This window comes from Nicotiana tabacum, chromosome 8 (assembly GCF_000715075.1).
Source record: "Nicotiana tabacum cultivar K326 chromosome 8, ASM71507v2, whole genome shotgun sequence".
Lineage (NCBI taxonomy): Eukaryota > Viridiplantae > Streptophyta > Magnoliopsida > Solanales > Solanaceae > Nicotiana > Nicotiana tabacum.
Window position 1 is genome coordinate 30,475,659 of NC_134087.1, and position 9,434 is coordinate 30,485,092.

Genomic DNA, 9,434 nt, shown 5'->3' on the forward strand with positions numbered 1-9,434 from the left:
TTCACAAACGTCTAAGAATTTTTACAAATACTGGTTTAAAGAAAAAAAATACATCTGTTTCTCGGAATGAAAGAAAACATGAACTAAGATAGAGGGAAGGGGACTCCAGGGTCTGCGAACGCCGGCAAATCTACCTTGGGTCTCCTATGGACTGAAGGCAACAACCTCGAACTCTGATCTGTATGGTCCAGTACCGGGATCTGGACAGAAAGTGCAGAGTACAGTATCAGTACAACCGACCCCATGTACTGGTAAGTGCCGAGCCTAACCTCGGCGAAGTAGTGCCGAGGCTAGGACATGACAAACAATATAAGCATGTGCAGTTAAACAATATACTAACAGAATAACAAATATTAAAAACTGAGCAGAAATGAACGGGAAGGGGTAACATGCTATGGGGGTTCCAACACAAAGAATCACTACAGTAAATGAACCTAAACAGCTAGAACACTTGAACCGATAATAACAAATAAACACAACAAACAGAAAATGCACGGCATCACCTTTCGTGCTTTTACTCTCAATCCTCACCATGCAATCAATAATAGAAACGTGCACGGTATCACCCTTCGTTCTTTTACTCTCAATCCTCACCATACAATCAATAATAGAAATGTGCACGGCATCACCCTTCGTGTTTTATCATTCTTTCTCACCATATGAATAATAGAAATGTGCACGGCATCACCCTTCGTGCTTTATTACTCTCCCTCACCATATGAATAATGTAAATGTGCACGGTATCACCCTTCGTGTTTTATCACTCTTCCTCACCATATGCATAAATAGAAACAATAACAACCCGACAAGGGCATCACAATCAAATAACTTCATTTCATCTTTTAATTTCACAACAAAAATCTCAACTTGAGTCAATACTCAACCAATATCCAAAACCAAGAAAAACATAGTAAGACTTGTTTAACATGAGTAATAACTAGTTTCAGCAAGAACAATACGTATAAAGGAACACAACGGTCAAAGTATAAGACTCACTCACATGCCATGACCCTACAACAACGTATAAATACTGGTCACCACACCTATACGTCGTACTTAACAACTAAATAAGTAGAAAATAAGGCAAAAACACCTAATCCCTCAAGCTAAGGTTAGCCACAATACTTACCTCGATTCCACAGCCACAATCAAACCTCAATTACCGCTTTACCTCTCGATTCCACCTCCAATCCGCTTGTATCTAGTCATAATTAACTTAATAACATCAATAAATGCTAAAGAACTCAATTCCAATGCTTAATTATAGGTTTCTCAATATTTTTCCCAAAAATCAAAAATCGACCTTGGGCCCACTTGGTCAAAACTCGAAGTTTGGACCAAAATCTGATTACCCATTCACCCCCGAGTCCGGATATACAGTTGGTTTTGGAATCCGACCTCAATTTGAGGTCTAAATTCCCAAATTTTGAAATTCCTAAATTCTATCCAAAACACCCAATTTTCCCATGAAAATCCCTAGATTTTGTGATGAAATCTTGTAAAAAGAAGGAATAGATTGAAGGAAATGAGTTAGAAATCATTTACCTATGAGTTGGGGAAGAACTCTTCTTTGGAAAATCGCCTATGGGAACTTAGGGTTTGAAAATTTGATAGAATGAGTTGAAATCCCGTCTAAATTGTATTTTGATCAGTTGCAGATGTCGCATTTGCGACTAGAGCTTCGCAATTGCGAAGCTGGCAAATGCGAACCTGCTGCATGTTTACTACTATCTCAATTGCGAACCTTTGGTCGCAATTGCGATGGTTTCCCCTCCCTGATGACTTCGCAAATGCGAACTATGCTAGCCCAGGTCATCATCGCAATTACGATATAACCCTCGCACTTGCCAAGCCTGTGAATCTTGCAAATGTGAAGCCTTGCGAGATCAGAGGCCTACAACAGATACCAGATGCAACAACAGATTTTCTAAGTCCAAACTCACTCTGTGGCCTATCCAAAACTCACCAGAACCCCCGGGGCTCCAAACCAAACATGCACACAAGTCTAAAAATATAATACGGACTTGCTCGTGTGATCAAATCGCAAAAATAACATCTTAAATAACGAATTTAACACCAAAACTTATGAAATCCTTAAGAACATTGAAATTTTTATTTTCACAACCGGGCGTCCGAATCACGTCAAATCAGTCCCGTTTCTCACCAAATTTCACAGACACGACTTAAATTCTATATCAAATCTGTACCGGGCTCCAAAAACAAAATACGAGCCTGATACCAAAGAGATCACACTCCATTCCATTTCTAAAAATTCTTATATTTTCCACCAAACAATTTTCTTCAAAAATTTATTTCTCGGGCTAGGGACCTCAGAATTCGATTCTGGGCACACGCCCAAGTCCCATATTTTACTACGGATCCTACGGGACCGTCAAATTATGGGTTCGGTCCGTTTGCCAAAAATATTGACCGAAGTCAATTTTAATTAATTTTAAAGGCAAAATTCAATATTTTTTCTTAAATTTCACATAAATGCTTTCCGGAAACACACGCGAACTGCGCATGCAAATTGAGGAGAATGAAAATGAGGTTTTTAAGGCCTCAGAATATGGAATCGAATTCTAAAACGAAAGATGACCCTTTGGGTCATCATATTCTCCACCTCTAAAACAATCATTCGTCCTCGAACGGACATAGAAAAGTACTTGAGTCGGTGAAAAGATGGGGATATCTGCTTCGCATATCGGACTCGGACTCCAAGGTAGCTACCTCAACAAGGTGACCTCTCCACTGCACACGAACCGAAGGGTAACTCTTCGATCTTAACTGTCAAACCTGTCGATCAAGAATAGTATCGGCTCCTCCTCGTAGGTCAAATCCTTGTCCAACTGGACAGTGCTGAAGTCTAACACGTGGGGTGGATCGCCGAGATACTTCCAAAGCATGGACATATGAAACATTGGATGTACAGTTGATAAATCTGGCGGCAACGCAAGTCTGTAAGCCACCTCTCCCACTCGATCAAGGATCTCAAAAGGCCCGATGAACCTAGGGCTTAGCGTTCCCTTCTTCCCAAATCTCATCACGCCCTTCATGGGTAACACCCGAAGCGACACTCGCTCCTCGACCATGAATTCTACATCACGAACTTTACGGTCGGCATAACGCTATTGCCTGGACTGAGATGTACTAAGCCTATCCTGAATAATCTTAACCTTATCCAAAGAATCCTGTACTAAATATGTACCCATCAACCGAGCCTCCCCCGGCTCAAACCACCCAATCGGCGATTGACATCGTCTACCATATAGTGCCTAAGGGACCATATGGATGCTCGACTGATAACTGTTGTTGTAGGAAAACTCCGCTAACAGCAAGAACTAATCCCAAGAACTTCCAAAGTCAATAACACATACGCGGAGCATATCCTCTAAAATTTGAATAGTGTGCTCGGACTGTCCGTCCGTTTGAGGATGAAATGCTATGCTCAACTCGACCCGCGTACCCAACTCATGTTGTACTGTCCTCTAGAAATGCGAGGTAAACTGCTTATCTCGGTCAGAAATGATAGACACGGGCACACCATGAAGATGAACGATCTCTCGGACGTAGATCTCAGCCAACCGCTCCGATGAATAGGAAACTGCCACAGGAATGAAATGCGCTGACTTAGTCAGCCTATCCACAATAAGCCACACTGCATCGAACTTCCTCTAAGTCCATGGGAGTCCAACAACGAAGTCCATAGTGATACGCTCCCACTTCCACTCAAGAATTTCAATCTTCTGAAGCAAACCACCAGGCCTTTGATGCTCGTACTTTACCTGCTGACAATTCAAACACCGAGCTACGTATGTAACAATATCCTTATTCATCCTCCTCCGCCAATAATGTTGCCGCAAATCCTGATACATCTTAGCGTCTCCCGGATGAATAGAATACAGGGAACTATGGGCCTCTTCTAGAATCAACTCACAAAGTCCATCCACATTAGGCACACAAATACGACCTTGCATCCTCAAAACTCCATCATCTCCAACTGTAACCTGCTTGACACTACTGTGCTTCACTGTGTCTATAAGGACAAGCAAATGAGGGTCATCATACTGTCGATCCCTGATACGCTCAAACAATGAAGACCGAGCGACTGTACAAGCTAGAACATGACTGGTCTCAGAAACATCCAACCTCACGAATTGATTGGCCAAAGCCTAAACATCCAAAGCAAGCGGTCTCTCACCGATTGGAATATATGCAAGGCTACCCATACTAGCTGACTTCCTACTCAAAGCATCGACCACCACATTGGCCTTTCCAGGATAATACAAGATGGTGATATCATAGTGTTTCAATAGCTCCAACCACCTCCTATGCCTCAAATTTAGCTCCTTCTACTTGAACAAGTATTGCAAACTCTTGTGATCCGTGAATACCTCACACGACACGCCATATAAATAATGCCTCTAAATCCTCAGCGCGTGAACAATGGCTACTAGCTCTAAATCATGAACTGGATAATTCTTCTCGTGAATCTTCTACTGCCGCGAAGCATATTCAATAACTTTGCCATTCTACATCAACACCGCACCAAGTCCACTACGGGATACATCGCAATATACTGTATATGGCCCTGAACCTGTGGGCAATACCAACACCGGCGTCGTAGTCAAAGTTGTCTTAAACTTCTGAAAGCTCACCTCACACTCGTTCGATCACCTGAATAGGGTACCCTTCTGGGTCAACCTGGTCACCGGGGCTGCTATAGATGAGAACCCCTCCACAAACCGACGTTAATAACCCGCCAAGCCCAAGAAATTCTGGATCTCTGTAGTTGATATGGGTCTAGGCCAGTCTTTAATTACCTCAATCTTCTTAGGATCCACTTGAATACCCTCTACTGATACAACATGACCCAAGAACACCACTGAACTCAACCAAAATTCACATTTCAAAAACTTAGCATATAACTGGTTGTCCCTCAAAGTCTGAAGAACGACTCGAAGATGCTACCCGTGCTCCTCTCGGCTGGGGGAGTAGATCAAGATATCATCAATGAAGACAATCACAAAGGAATCCAGATAGGTCTTGAACACTCGGTTCATCAAATCCATGAATGTTGCTGGGGCATTTGTCAACCCAAATGACATCACTAGAAACTCATAATGCCTGTACCGAGTGCGAAAAGCTATCTTAGGGACATCGGATGTTCTAATCCTCAACTGATGGTAGCCAGATCTCAAATCAATCTTCGAAAACACTTTGGCACCTTGAAGCTGATCAAATACATCATCAATCCTCGGTAATGGATACTTGTTCTTGATGGTGACTTTGTTCAACTACCGATAATATATGCACATCCTTATCGATCCATCTTTTTTCTTAACAAACAACACTGGCGTACCCTAGGCGAGACACTAGGTCTAATAAAGCCCTTATCAATCAAGTCTAGCAATTATTCCTTCAATTCTTTCAACTCTGGTGGGGTCATGCGGTACGGCAGAATAGAAATTGGCTGAGTGCCCAGAGCCAAATCAATGCAAAAGTCAATATCCTTGTCGGGTGGCATCCCCGACAGGTCTGCAGGAAATACCTTTGGAAACTCACGAACAACTGGCATAGAATCCATAGAAGGAACCTCAGCACTAGAATCACGAACATAAGCCAAATAAGCCAAACACCCCTTCTCGACCATACGCCGAGCCTTCATATAAGAAATAACCCTGCTGGTAGAATGACTAGGAGTCCCTCTCCACTCTAATTGAGGCAACCTCGACAATGCTAAGGTCACGGTCTTGGCATGACAACCCAATATATCATGATAAGGTGACATCCAATCCATCCCCAAAATAACATCGAAGTCAACCATATCGAGAAGTAGGAGGTCTACACTAGTCTCAAGACCCCCAATAACAGTCATGCATGAACAATAGAGACAGTCTACAACAATAGAATCCCTTACTAGCATGGATACATACACGGGAACACTTAAGGAATCACGAGGCACAACCAAATAGGAAGCAAAATAAGAAGACACATAGGAGTATGTAGACCCTGGATCAAACAGGACTGAAGCATCTCTACTACAAACCAGATAGTACCTGTGATAATTGCATCGGAGGACTCAGCCTTAGGTCTGGCTAGGAAAGCATAATATCGGGGTTGGGCCCCAGCACTCTGAACTACATCCCTAGGACGGCCTCCTGCTGGCTGGCCTCCACCTCTAGCGGCCTGACCTCCACCTCTAATACCTCAACCTCCACCTCTAGTTGTTGGACCCCTACCTCTAGCTGCCTGAACGAGAGGTGGAACACTCAGTGCTGGAACCATGGCACGAGAACCCTGATGCTGAGAACTGCTCGAGGCTCGAGGGCAAAATCTAGCAATGTGCCTCAGATCGCCACAAGTATAACAATACTCCGGCTGCTGAGACTGCTGGCCCTAAAACTGACTCTAACAACCAGAGTAACCACCCTGAAAACTCTATAGCGGAGGTGCACTGATAGGAGATGATGGAGCACTGTAGGATAGCTAATCAGAATACTACATATGATGGCCACGACCACTTGGAGCACCGTGAGAAGTTTGAAGTGCTGAATAAACAGTCTGGAGGATGGCCTCTACCAAAAGAATCCCTGCCTCCAGACAAGACACCATTGAACCTGCCAGAATGACAAGGCCTCTTGTCTGACCCCTGACCACTCCCCTGAGCTAAAACTATCTCATTTCGCCTGGCCACATTGGCTGCATCCTGAAAAGAAATCTCGCTCCCGGACTCCTTAGCCATTTGCAATCTGATAGGCTGAGCGAATCCCTCAATAAACCTTCTCACCATCTCTCTCTCTCTCTCTCTCTCTCTCTCTCTCTCTCTCTCTCTCTCTCTCTCTCTCTCTCTCTCTCTCTCCGGTGGGGAGTATAAGAAGAGCATGACGAGCCAAATTAATAAACCTAGTCTCGTATTGGGTGACAGTCATAGAACCCTGATGAAGATGCTCGAACCGCCTGCGGTACTCCTCTCTCTGAGTGACGGGAAGGAACTTTTCGAGAAATAGCTGAGAGAACTGGTCCCAAGTAAGAGCTGGTGACCCAGCTGGTTTGGCCAAACAATAATCTCTCCACCATTTCTTAGCGGAACCTAACAGATAAAAAGCAGCAAAGTCGACCCCATTGGTTTCCACTATCCCCATGTTCCGTAGAACCTCATAACAACTGTCAAAATAATTATGGGGATCCTCTGAAGATGTACCGCCACAGGTAGTAGTAAAAAGCTTGGTGAACCTGTCCAATATCCACAAAGCAGCAGAAGACATAGCTGATCCATCACCGGTCTGAGCTACCACACTCGGTGGAACTACCCCAACTGGCCAGGCTGCTAGAGTCTGAAACTGGGGAGCCACCTCCTCCGGAGTGCGAGTAGCGGGAGTCTGTGCTCCTCCCAAACCCCGAGAGACGGCTGGTGCTATAGGAAGTATGCTGGCTTGAGTAACACTCTCCATAAGGCCCACTAGACAGACCAAAGCGTCCTGAAGTACCAGAGTAACGATGAACCCCTCCAGAGCTTGAGCTAGCTCTGCTGGAACAGTCTGGGCCGGAACCTCATCGTCAAACTCTACCTGAGGCTCCGCCGCTGGTGCTGCTGCTCTGGTCTGAGCCATGCCCCTTCCTCGGCCTCGGCCTCATCCTCTGCCCCTCGTAGGAGCTGTCGTTGGGGGCTTGGGCTGCTGATCAGCTGATGAAGCGGTACGTGTTCTCACCATCTGCGAAAGAACAAAGTAGGAGTTCAATAAGCATTGAGAAAATCAAATCGCATGACAGAGAAGAATAGATGTGAAATTATTCCTAAACTCTGTAGCCTTTGGAGATAAGCACAGATGTCTCCATACCGATCCCTCAGACTGTACCTAGCTTGTTCGTGAATTGTGAGATCTAGACAACCTAGTGCTCTGATACCAGCTTGTCACGATCCGGATTTTTCACCGTTAGGATTGTGATGGTGCCTACTCTTGAAAGCTAGGCAAGCCAACAGATACATTTCTAACGCATTAGTTATTAACTCAAACAATAATAAATAATAGCTAAAGCTAAGCAAACATAAAGTGCGAAAGTTTCATAACAGTTCAAAACTCTAAAACAAGGCTACCCCGATGATCTAGTGTCACAATTCACAAACGTCTAAGAATTTCTACAAATACTAGTTTAACGGAAAAAATACATCTATTTCTCGGAATGAAAGAAAATAGGAACTAAGATAAAGGGAAGGGGACTCCAGGGTCTGCGAACGCCGGCAGATCTACCTTGGGTCTCCTGTGGACTAAAGGCAGCAACCTCAAACTCTGATCAGTATGGTCCAGTACCGAGTTCTGCAAAGAAAATGCAGAGTGCAGTATCAGTACAACCGACCCCATGTACTAGTAAGTGCCGAGCCTAACCTCGGCGAAGTAGTGCCGAGGCTAGGACACGACAAACAATATAAACTCTGTGTAGTTAAACAATATACTAACTGAATAACAAATATTAAAAACTGAGCAGAAATGAACGGGAAGGGGAATCATGCTATGGGGGTTCCAACACAAAGAATCACAGCAGTAAAGGAACCTAAACAACTAGAACACTAGAACCGATAACAACAAATAAACATAGCAAACAGAAAGTGTACGGTATCACCCTTCGTGAATTTACTCTCAATCCTCACCATGCAATCAATAATAGAAATGTGCACGGCATCACCCTACGTGCTTTATCACTCTTCCTCACCATATGAATAATAGAAATATGCACGGCATCACCCTTCGTGCTTTATCACTCTTCCTCATCATATGAATAATGTAAATGTGCACAGCATCACCCTTTTGTGCTTTATCACTCTTCCTCACCATATGCATAAATAGAAACAATAACAACCCGAATATGACATCACAATCAAATAACTTCATTTTATCATTTAATTTCACAACAGAAATCTCAACTTGAGCCAATACTCAACTAATATCCATACTCATTTAATTTGCGGCCAGAGCTTCGCAATTGCGAAGCTCTCAAATGCGAGACATGCATCGCAAATGCAAACCTGCTGCATGTCTGCTACTATCGCAATTGCGAACCTTTGGTCCCAATTGTGATGGTTGCCCCTCCCTGATGACTTCGCAAACGCGAAGAAAAGTTCGCAAATGCGAACTATGTTGGCCCAGGTCATCATCGAAATTGCGATAAAACCCTCGCAATTGCCAAGCCTGTGAAGCTCGCAAATGCGAAGCCTGATCTCGCAATTGCGAGATCAGAGGCCTGCAATAGATACCAGATGCACAACAGATTTTCTAAGTCCAAACTCACTCCGTGGCCTATCCAAAATTCACCTGATCCCTCGGGGCTCCAAACCAAACATGCACACAAGTCTAAAAACATCATACGGACTTGCTCGTGCGATCAAATCGCAAAAATAACATCTTAAACAATGAATTTAACACCAAAACTCATGA